The 12,663-nt window shown below is 33.0% G+C and overlaps 1 protein-coding gene across 1 annotated transcript in view; it reads left to right on the top strand.

Annotated features, from left to right (window-relative positions):
• The window catches only part of gogo (golden goal), a 67,749-nt gene that overhangs the window by 25,228 nt on the left and 29,858 nt on the right, over window positions 1-12,663 (top strand). The gene's annotated exons all lie outside the window — the stretch shown is intronic.

Below are 12,663 nucleotides of genomic sequence, written 5' to 3'. Positions count from 1 at the left end.
TCTAATTGAGGCGTATGTAGGTATGTCTAGGGATGTAAATCCTAAGCATTTTGGGCATGTAAAAAATAAAGAAACTTAAAATGGTAATCCTAACAATTGGAAAAATGTTTTGAGAGGAAAGGAGCCTTTATTAAAATACATGGTGCCTGGACAAAATCTGCCGCTTGTAAAAACAACAACGACAAGCTTATTTTATAATATTTATTGATAAAATAAAAAGGAATATCTTTATTAAGTTATAGAGTAGCTATCTATTCAATGTGCCCCCAACCCCCGCTCATTGCGGCTACGAAATCGAGAACAGGCCTTTTGGATCTGCGCTGCTTCTATCTCACTGAATTTCTCCTTGATGCAGGTGATGAGAGACTGCTTGGTGTTATGGAAGGACCCGTTGGGCATGTTCTCCACGTAGGACCAGACAAAGTAGTAAAGCGGGTTCAAATCCGGTGATGAAGGAGGCCAAGAGGAGAAGGATACGAATGCAAAATCATTGCTTTTCAGCCATTCCTGCGTCCGCTTAGCTTTGTGGGCCAGAGCCGAGTCCTGCTGCCACATCCACGGCCTGTCTTGAAGATGTGGTGCGGCATGACATGTCTCTCACTTGACACAATCCCAAAGACCATGACAGTGGTCAGAAAATTGGTCTTCATGAAGTTTTGGACAATCCTGGTGCTCTTTTCCTCCTTTTTATTCCTGTCAACAGCCTCCATCGGGTCCGATGACTCCTCGGGCTGCTTCCTGAGACTTATGACCGTTCTAACTGGCATTGACAGAAGGCCAGAGATGTCAGCATTGATTAATTTCATGTGATCACTAAGAATAATCTGAATAGCAGCGACCCTACGATCTCTCTCTTTGAACATTATGACTTTTCTTGGGCACTTAAAATGATATTATAGCTACAAGTGGTTAGCAATAACTGAATCCTATGACCTGGGAAATTTTTGACACCAAAAAAAGACGAATCAGACATCAGCTGTTGGAGTAATGTCGTCTTTAAATTGTGGCAGATTTTCTACACGCACCCTGTAGTTATAAACAGCTGTAAGCAGAAGGACATTAACGCAAATCCCACTCCTTTTATCTCCAAGGCAAATGTAGGAATTACTCCGTTTTCGATCCTTAATGCTACTCTGAGTCCAAGAAGGACTCACATATGAGGGTGGTGTGAAAACCTTCCGACCTCAACGTGAAGATGGCAGCATTCATAAATAAAAGCTAGTCACATTTATCTAGCATTTTTGCACAGTTACTCAGTAAAGTTTCTGCCATTTTGGAGGTGCAATTTTTATGTAAGAGGCGTTTGAGTGAGTTGACGTAAGTGTTCTTGTGAATATTGATAAGAAAAATGAAAGGCTGAGGGAATCTCCTTCATTGGGGTGCGTCTCTTATGGCTGACTTTAGGGAATCAAAGTTGTTGCGATGTGTGTATTTGAACCTGTTCTGTACGGTGCTCCCCCGATAATAGTCCAGAGGGTTGAAGTCAGACGATGAAGAAGAATTATACCTCTCTCAAGGCCATAAATTTCCAAGTTGAGGCTTGAGAAAGATTGACAATTATTTTTGATTTTGTTCTTATGAGTTCATTTTTCAAGCTATTTGAACGTAACTTGGCTAAAAGAAAGAATTGTAATCGTATTCTATTTGTTTCTTTTAGTCCAACTGAAAAAAGGGTTGCCTGATGCTGTAAATTTGTATCAATGTCACGTATGTTTATTTCCGGTCACTCTGAATACTTTTTTGGAGGTTCTCTCCTACATAATAATAGAAAAAAATTATATCACTTTTAAAAACTCAGACTCACATTCATAAAGAACTTAATTTTTGGAATTTTTTTTCAAAAATTTAATTCTTAATAAACAGCAGTAGATTTTTGAAATTTTTTTCTGAAAAGTATAAATTTAAAATTTGTTTTTGGAATTTTTTTTTCAAAAATTTAATTCTATATGAACAACTGTTAATTTTTGAAATCTTTCGGGGAAAATGTAATATTTTTCCACAAATATTACATTTTTTGTGACAAGCTGTAGATTTTTGAAATTTTTTCCAAAAAAAGAAATATTTGAAATTTGCTTTTGAAGTTTTTTCCAAAAAATGTAATTTTTTGAAAGTGGCAATGAATATCACTATTTTTTTTTCTCTTTTTTTGAATAGCAGTGGATTTCTGAAAAAAATTCGAAAGAACTTAATTTATAAAATTATAATTTTTGATTTTTTTCCTACAAAATACAATTTTTTCGAATTTATTTAAATTCTAAACACCCCCCCCCAAAAAAAAAAAAAGTATATATATATATATATGTAATCATGGGTACACACCGGATTTCAGCTTATAATCTTGCTTTTACTGAGTGGGTCTTGAGTTTATTTTTGTGATCTTACAGCTGCTACCCCCAATGGATTTAATTAAGCGTCTTGATAGCTATCATGATGTTATCTAATATAATATTCCTTAGATTATTAAGGTTATCATATTAATTTTGGTATTTTTTTTCACATAGTAAAAGTGCTTTGGATTTTCAAACAAATTCCATCTCACAAATAGTAGTAAAAAACCTATTGTGTATTATACAAAAAATGTTCAATTTGTTATCATATTGTGGTAACACGATCCCTCAAATGGTATAATGAAAACAACCATTTTCTCATACAATATATTTTTTTACATTAATCTCAGGAATCCGAGCGTTAAATTTTCAGTTTTTTTCAACCTGAATCTCTTTACAATAGTATGAAATAAGAGAATATATTACAATTATTTGTTAAACCAACTTTGGTTCATTCTCCTACATATTTTCCATTGTTTGGTTTTTGACTTAAATATATATTCTCCCAGAATGTTTAACTTTATGCATATGAAAGCGTATTCAATGGGGGATTGATTAAATATTCATTTCTTAGAAGCAAAGTTCTTCTCATCACAAAAGCAAGCTTGAATGATTTTTTTTTTTCAATATTGAGTTTATATTTTAATAAGTATTATATATAACAATCAATTATTTTTCCAATAGGTGGATATAATCATGTGTATCTTGCGTTGTATAAGTGTGCTGCTCTGTTTACACTAGATGGGGTTAGAAAGATAAGATTTTCTACAAAACAAATCTTCACAGATAGTTTTGTGATTCTTTGAGCGGGATCATGGAGACCAAAGCAAAACGCCAGGCAGTTGGCTGAAAATGTGAATAAAGTTTATGGTCCATATACTATAACAGGCAATTATGCGGTATTTCGGTTTCATGAATCCCCCTCCAGGTAAATTTAATGTCTAAGAAGTAGCACGCTCTAAAAGGCCAATGGTCGGGTATGTGGATAAAGTAATGTTAATTTTGTGGCCCGACCGTCCTGAAAGAACTATTTTGATTGCCATTAAATGGAAACATTAATGGACATCACTCCATTTTTTCATATTCTTAATAACCATTATGGTGAGTAGAAAATTGTACTTAAAGAAGTCAAGAATGAGAAATTGATAGATTTTACTTAGATTAAATATTTGGCAAAGGTTATTCTATCGAACAACTATTACGTCCGATTTGAATGGGTCCTAAGGTTCTACATAGAAGGCAAACGGACGGGACACGTCTATTACATAGTAAAATACCTATTTAATTTATTTTTGACCCACTACACAAATCAACGCTACAATAAAATATTTTCAATTCCATATACAATTAGAGCAGTACTTGACGCTCTGATACCCAATCTATATTAAGTATTGTCATATTAAATCTAGTTTTACATAATTTTGTAACCCTTTTTATAGGGTTGAGACAATTTTTAAGTTCGAAAATCAATAGTTCACATTAAAGTTATTTGTATACTTTTCAAACAATTTTATTCTAATTTGAAATATTTATTTAAATTTAATTTCAAAATGGATTTTTATTATTTTTATGCAAAATTGAAATAAACAAGTTTTTCTGAGCACAAAAGGAAGCTAAAATGATTTTTCTCAATATTTAGCGTTAATTACATTTGTATTGCTCTGAATAATTATCGTCTATTCTTATCAACAAATAATTATGATTTATCCCTTTGTGACACCGGTAGTAAAAAAATAAAGTAGGCAAAATCTATCCGCAGCATAAAAGAATGATAAATTGATAGGGTTTCTTTGAAGGGACATGTCAGTAGGGATGGAAATCGGGAGTATTTTGTATCTTACCCATTTTTTAAAAGTTGGCAAACTGTAGTAGGAATTTTCTATTATTAATCTCCTATCATTATTTTTTAATTCCAAAGGAGTGAACTTCCATTTCTACTACAACCAACATACAACCTATGGTTGATATATATTATAAATCAGATTGAACAACATTTGTTTGTGCTCATAAATGACGGAGAGTACCCTGAGGATTTGTTGCGAAGTTATAATTGTGAATCTTTTTTTGTCCTGGAGTGGAATTGAAGTCGAAATTGATCCTCACAATGAAAGAAGGAGAAAGATCGACGATCCACGTCATTCTAGCAAATGTCATTGTTATTATCATTTTTTCCTTCCTCCCTTGTCACAGGTAATTGTAGCTGATCTGATGAAAAGTAATGCCAGTCAAGCGGCTTTCCTTCAAGGGATTCTACAAATTGTCAGGGTTACCATGTTGATTTTTGGTTGTCTTTTTTTAACATGACTCGATTCTTCCCGATTAGCATTATCCTAAATTAAATAAAAGCTTAAACTATAGCCAAAATTCCGGGATATATACACACATCCCAGTAATTTGAATAATAAGCCATTAATTGACAGCAAATATGTTCATGAGTTATACGCCCATATCTATACATAAAGTAAAAAGCGAAGTGCGTCAGAGAAGGGTCATCAGTTAATTTAATCTTCTAATGTTTTTGTGAGGGAAGGCGATGGGTTGAGCCTGCACTGTTTATGTTGATAAATACATAATATGGAATCTGTTATTATGCAATCCAAATCCATATTTTCATCCACTGACGGGTATCCATCATTTTGGGGCAGTCTCATCCAGAGATCATCACTCCAAAAGCGGTAAACAGTATACCTACCTTACAACCATGGGTGAATAGGTGACGAGAGGACTCATTTAATTTTACAAAAGGAAAAATGTTACCTCAATGGGGTTAAGGTCAAATTATTTGTAAATTAGGAGCATGTAGCTAGGTTATAGCAAAACTAATTCAGAGACGTCCCCAGGGGGGGCTGGAGGGATGCTAGCCCTCCCTAAATAGTGGATTTTGGCTCTTTAATAGAAAATTTAATATTTGAAATTTTTTCTCAAAAAATTGGATTTTTGAAAATAGAAGTGGCTTTTTAAATTTTTTTTCAAAAATTTAATTTTTGGAATTTTTTCAAGTATCTTTTTTTGTTTTTTGTAAATGGCTTTAGATTTTTGAAAGCTTTTGTTCAAAAAGTTAATATTTAGAACTTTAGTTTCGAAATTTGTTTTCTAACAATTTTTTTTTTTTTAATAAATTTAAAAATATATATAAAGGGTAATTCAAAACGAGCGGTTTATGAATTGTAGAAATAAAACAAATAAAATATTATATTGTGGTCAAAACTTTATTATGAACCGAAAAAACAATCCTTTACAAGTATTTCTAGAAAATAATCTCCTTCATATGTTGGCTGCAACTGGCCTTTAAATGGTCCATTCTTTCGCATCAATTTTCGATGACGCGTTCGATCATTGTGACCTGAATCTCACGAATAACTCGCTCAATATTTGCTTCCAATGCTTCAATCCTCCACATAGAATTTTGCTTTTACGTAGCCCCAAAGAAAAAAGTCCAAAGGTGTGATATAACACGATCTTGGTGGCCAATTCACCGGGCCAAATCGTGAAATTAATTGCTCAGCAAAAGGATGTCCCAATAAGTCCATTGTTACGCGCGCTGTGTGGCAAGTGTCTTGTTGGAACCAAATATCGTGGAGACCATGTGCTTCAATTTGAGGTACCAAAAAGTATGTTACCATGGCGCGGTAACGTTCGCCATTGACGGTAACGTGTTGGCCGGCAGCGTTTTTGAAACAGCTGTACGTGGCCTACCAGACGACGGGACATCCCAGCAAGTTGCTGTCCCGTCAAATGTTTCGATTATTCTGCGAATTGTGGATTCTGAATGTCGATTATGTGGACCATAAGTTGTGTCTAATTTGCGAAAAACTTCTTTCACAGAACACGGATTTTCATGGTACAATTGAACAATTTGTACACGTTGTTGTTGTTGCGTATATCTTTCCATGAAGAATTCTAAAACAATACTGAGTAAAAATGACGTATGAATTTGACAGAACTCGCGCGCACCTGTCAAAAAAAAATCCTACTGGAAAAAACCGCTGGTTTTGAATCACCCTTTCTTTATACATATATATAAATATGTGGACGCCCCTGTACTTTGATTTTGAGGTTGAAAACGGATTTTGCAGACTACTGCATTATTTAAATTATGGGGGTAGGGGGGGGGGAATACCGAGCAGATCAAGACGTCTTTTTCTTAAATATCTCCTGTTATTCTCAAGGACTCTTCCAGAAACGGTTCTTCTTGCCCTGCTGATTCTTAAAGTGGTTTGAGCAATAATATCCAGAGTGTAGGGTCCCAATATCAGGTATTCCTTATCCGTGTCACATCCTTGCTTAAATGCAAACGTTTTAGGAGTATTTTGATTGTGAAAATAATTGCAATTATCCAGTTTGAGTTCAATTGTTTCTATTAGAGTTCGAGTCTCTTTATCTTCATTATATACACAAATAAAACAATTATAGATCAAGTTTTGTGTGTATTTTTTTAAAATCTTCACTATATACTACTAATATGAAGTAACATATGTTATGCTTAAGTGAGGGAAGAAGAAGAAGAAATTAAACTTTTTCTGATTTGGAGGGAGAAGAAGCTCGCTCTTTCCTTCTTTTTCCTTGCTCAAGAAAGAATCATTATACAATATTGCTTAATATATATTGGTGTTGGGTTTTGGTCTGAAAATCCAGACCGGTCCTTCTGATTTTTAGAGTATGGAACTAATTCGGTCCTTTTAAGAAGTTCAGTCTGGACCATTCTAAACAGAAAAGTTCGGTCCCACGGCGTTACCTCATAAATTCAAAACGTGAGCTATTAATTGATGTTCATTTTCTTATTGATTTTTGAAGGTTGAGTGTTTTTTTGACATTGTGGCTCAACCAATCTTTATTCATAATCAAACTAAAAAAACTCATTTCCTTATCTCTTTATCATGAGTGAGCAAAAAGCAAAAATGCAGGGTATCTCAGATCTTCTAGATGCTCAAGGGGAGGTGGTGGTGAGGATTATGGACATTTGAATTGCTCTAGGAGTCTGACTTTCAAGGTGGCCAAGAAGAAGAACAATGGAGAGGACCTCTTCAAGAAAGAAGGAAGCCGAGGGCATACTTTAAAGAGGGATTTGGAGTTCCTGTCCAGCTTGGAGAAGAAGATCAAGGAGGGCTCCGTCAAAATGATGAATCACCTCGTGGTCAACTTCTCCGTGGCAGTTATGACCATCATGGCATGGATTTGGCATTTTCTTCATACACAAGCACCCAATGCCACCTTCTGATAGAGGTCATAAAGGCCAGGAGGCACTTTGAACAGGGAAACCAAAAAACAATATACACCCAAAAGGGGAATCACTGCCGCCATATTGACTGTGTGGGACAACATATCTGAGGAATCTGATAAATTTTGTAAATCATATTTGTACAATTCATAAATGAAAAGTTGGGAGAAATTTGTTCTACATATTGAAGCCAAAAAATTTGGTTCGGTATTAGAAAACGACTAAATTTGGATCCATTATATTAGATCGTGGACTGGACTGAATTATCAATTCAAATCCGTCTTGAAATAAGTAATTGATATCAAACTGTAAAAAAAAAAATCAGTGTTCGGCCGATAATCAAGATTACAAAATACTTTTTCTCCTCCAAAATAAAACAGAAAATGTTGGGAGATACAATAAAGGTTGCTATGTAATTTATCCAGGGGAGATACTTAAATTGATTGCCATAAAACACATTAAAAACTTTTTATCAAATTACACCAATATTAAGGTCGATAATTATTTGTAAAAAAATAAACGAATACATAGGATACACAAGTTATCTGAGCCGCTAAAAGGATTTGATTTTTTTTTTTCAAACTCAATTTTCTCTTAAACCATTTATAAAATTATTAAAAAATTAAATAAATAAACAGATTCTGAAAGCTGGATAGATTTGTATTTATTTTATTCAATAAATTCACCTCCATCCTCAATTAAAATCACTATACGAGGAACAAAAGTCTTTCATTCATATTAATCCGTCCATTCATAGTACATGAAAGGCAGTAAGTATGTGCATATTATGTTTAAAGAGGGGATGTGTCTAAAGAATAAACTGAGTTAAGTAAGAAGAAAATGCAAAACGGTTGATGCGCCTCTGAAAGAAGAATTATCCCCTATCTCTGGTGTAAATGTATTTATAAATGTATAACAGAATAAATATATATATATTAATTTAAATATAGGTAATGATAATATTGGCACTGCACTAATACTATTTTAAATGAAGCTCTTTACAACAGTAATTCATTTTCTCCCTCCAAGCTATATAACAAGAAGCTGATATTAACAAAGTTCTTAATTCAATTAGTCTATATGTCTCGCTCAAGCCATCCCCTGTCGCTCTGACAAATAACCAATCTCTAATCATGTTATAGACAAGATGACGTAGAATGTTATTTTATCTGATTCCTGCTTTATCCCTTGCAAATAAAGATTAATTACTTTCTGAGGATATGGATTGTTTTCTTCAAATGTCTTCATATAAACTACCTACAAATAAAACTACTATATAAAACATTCATAATGGTGCAGAGAGACTACCCGTATTTGAAGGAATTTAGCATATTTGAAGCATATGTTTAATCATTCCTAACTTTGTTGATGTCTCTTATCCATTTCACTCTCTCTCTCTCTCTTTGAGACTTGATAAAAACATATTTTATCGTATATTCTCCGGTTTTTTCTATGTTTTTTTATATAAAAGGGATATTATACAAAGGTCTGGTATCTTTACAAAAATAAAGTTTAATAAATTTTAATTTTAAGAATGAAACATCTCTTGAAAGTAATATACGAACATATTCATTTATAGTACACTATAGGGAGTAAGTATGACTTATACATGTTTTTTTTTCCATGCCTTGAAACATTTTATATTAAGAGAAAAATGGTTCCTTGGAGTAATATAAGGCGGAATACAAGGTGTAGAAGTAAATTTTGCGCGTCAGTAACAAATAAAAATTGTTAAGTTCAAAAACTCCAAATTTTACCATCTGATTTTTAAAAAAAATACACTTACAAGAACAGTAAGCAAATCACAGAGGCTGTACCTTATTCGATATGTCCTTCATTGGAAGTAATGGCAGACTAAATACTGTGCCCGAAGCTGTCACAGGCTTGCACAATTTTATTCGCAAGGTAGTTGGCACAACATTTGGAGATGGTGAACTTCAGGTCATACACATTTCGGGTGGGGTTGCATTTGGCGTCCTACTAATCGTAATCAAGGGTGTTCAAGTCGGGGGATGACCGAAACTACATCTTTTTCCATCAGAGATGCACTGTCCCCTGGTGTATATCATGAACATTTTTTCATCTAATAAATAACAATGTAGTCGTAGGAATGAAATATTGTATGTATGTACATTTAGTATCGAATGGGAATACAGGGTGCACTGGATATAGTGCACCCTGATGTGTATCATATACATATTTTGATGTGCCAAATAACAATGTAATCATATTAAGGAAATATTGCTGATGTGTCCATCGAATATGCCTCACTATTTTTTTTATTGCTCTCTTATCTATAATATTTTTTGAGGGATTTGAGTTTTCGTAAGAGTGCGAGGAAAAGGCGGGAGGGAGACTTATGGGTTTACTGAATTAAGACTTTTGCTAATATGACCTGCCCTTAATATGATTTTTTTTTTTTTTTTTTTTTTTGGGGGAGTTAACTACTGCTTATAAAGAGGAGAACCTTCCACATTCATTTAAAATAGCATTAGTACAGTGAAAATATTATAATTATATTTAAGCTCATATATTTTTTTTTTGTTATGTATTTTTAAAACAATTAACACCAAAGATAGGTGAGAATTCTTCCTTCAGAAGGAAAAGTGTATACCACGAGAACCTATTAAATAACGAACAAAAAGACGAAAGACCACGTACCATAACTTTTTTTTTCATTTTTAATCCCAAAAAATAGTTTTTTCTTTACACTGATCCCTTCTTTGATCATAATTCATTTGGATGTACAGTATATTTGATGATTGAAATGAAATATAAATGCTGATATATAAAAATGGATTAACTCTATTACAGGGATGATCCCTCTAATATACTGGGTGGCTTACCTGTTTTTCTTTGTAAGCACTCTAGAGACTAAAGTACTCAGCATATGAGTTTTTGGACTTAAACTATTTTGCCATAAATATAAATAAATTAGGTTTATAGATCGCTATTATTTATTTTTGGTTGAAATTGATGTTCCCAGGTTGTTGTTTTTTTAACAACATTTGTAATGTGTATTACTATAAAATGTATTAAGTGGTTGTTTTGGTTTGTAAATGAATTTAAACCAGATACAAAAGAGTTAGTATAATAAGAAAAACAAAAATAAATACACTAAAGACAGACAAAAGGAGATTCAACCGTAGTTGGGCCGAAGGTCAAAGTTCAGACTTACAATTTCAGTCAAAATTTAATCTTTTGCATGTTTTGGGCAAATATGAGTGCCCCTAACATTTATTACTTGCCCCGCAGAAGAAAATAATGTCCCACACTCAACTGACCCAGAGCAACAACTAAATACTATTTTAGCAACTTCAAATCTTCGGGGTGAACTTTACTCCTGTCAGTACAAAAGGTGGCACAAATCCTCGCAGAATCGCAGTGCTTCCTTATATAAGGAAAGGGTTTCATGAACCTTTGCTTCAGTCTGATGATCTTACTCCTCTGAATCAGAAAGTGTATTCCAGTTTTTTGGCAGTTTTTCTCTATCGGTTGCTCCGTGCTTTGAATCAGCTTTATGATGGGAAACTGCAAGGACCCTCTCTTAGCATGGCCCGTTAATTTGTAATGGGTAATAGAAAGAAGGGATTTTCTTTTCCTTAGAAAATTGTCATTACTATTTAATTCCTGTGTAATGAACATCCCTTCCTAAATAGATTCGATTATGTTCAAAACCCGACTGAACATTTATGTACGCTCATAAAAGATGGAACTAAGCCCTGAGGATTTGTTGGGCAGTCATAATTGTAAGTCTTTGTTGGACTTGGAGTAGAATTGGGTATCGAAGATATTAAAGCAAATATCCTTGTTTATATCTTTTTCTCCTTCCTCCCTTGTATAAGCTGATTGTAACTGTTGTAATAAAACCTGATGAGTATTGTTCTAACTTACTTTCCTCCAAAATATTCATAAATTGTCTGGGTTACCATATTAATTTTCCCTATATTTCCTTTTTTAACATACCCAATGCCCATTCTAGGCTGTATTAAGTAGTTGCATGTGAGTGGACTCATAAAAAACGGAGGGTAACACAGTTAACTTTCACATTTCTTATGAAAAAATTGTCTTTTAGCCGACCCCTCATAACTCCGGACACGACATCCACTGGTAGTAAATAAAAGTAGAAACTCCGCCTGAATAATTCATAGAATCAAAACATTTATTTTTCATATAAAAGTATAGTTGTAAAAGTTATCATGCATTTTTAAAATATGTCTAAAGAAGGATAGTGGAGACATAATATGAATACATTTATATGGATGTACAATACTAAAATGGCATGCTCCTTGGTATAGACATAAATAATATATATAGTAATATTAATAATGACAGGAAATAGCAAATCTACAGACGACAGCAAATTTATTTTCTTTCTAGTCTATATTATAGCATCATGTACCAATGTACAATATATAATATATTTTATTTTTTGATTTATACGACAGATGTGGTTATGAAATCATGCTAACAGAAACTACGAGGGTTTATCTTTATAGTGTATGTACATATGGAACTATTGACAAAGTGAGGATTCCCTCATACTGAGGGAATCTATAGCTCTAGGGTCCATCGAGTATATTGATGATTTTTGTATACATATTATAGAGGGTTCGACAACCTAATTTCCATTTTTTTTTAAACAAGTTTTAATAGTCGGTATTTTTTTTTTTTTTTTTTTTTTTCATTTCTCTCTAAATAACTTTTCATACAGAGGTTTTCAAAGGTTAGTTATATTATATAAAAAGATGGCAAATTAAATTCAAAACATATATTATTTTATAGTTGTGGACGATTAGCGGATTAAGTCATGCGTTATTGCTGATTTTGTAAAAGTATTAAAATGTGATGTTTTCCTCACTAAATCCGGTTTGAATAGGCCTACATCAACAAACTATACAAATTTATAATCCTTGCATGACACTGGATATTATGGTATTAATTTTAGCTGATCAATATGATAATTCTTGGAGTTATTTGCGTTTAAATAGTTTTACATATTTCAAATTATAAAAATGAATTGGCCAAATTGTATTTTGCCAATGAGAAATTGAGGCAATGAACTAATTTTCAAAAATTGGACTTATAAAAGCTCTGGACTTAAATTTCAATTTCTTT

This window comes from Lepeophtheirus salmonis, chromosome 9, assembly GCF_016086655.4.
Source record: "Lepeophtheirus salmonis chromosome 9, UVic_Lsal_1.4, whole genome shotgun sequence".
In the NCBI taxonomy this organism is placed as follows: domain Eukaryota; kingdom Metazoa; phylum Arthropoda; class Copepoda; order Siphonostomatoida; family Caligidae; genus Lepeophtheirus; species Lepeophtheirus salmonis.
The sequence above is the reverse complement of the archived record's forward strand: the minus strand, read 5'-3'. Positions and strand labels throughout refer to the sequence as shown.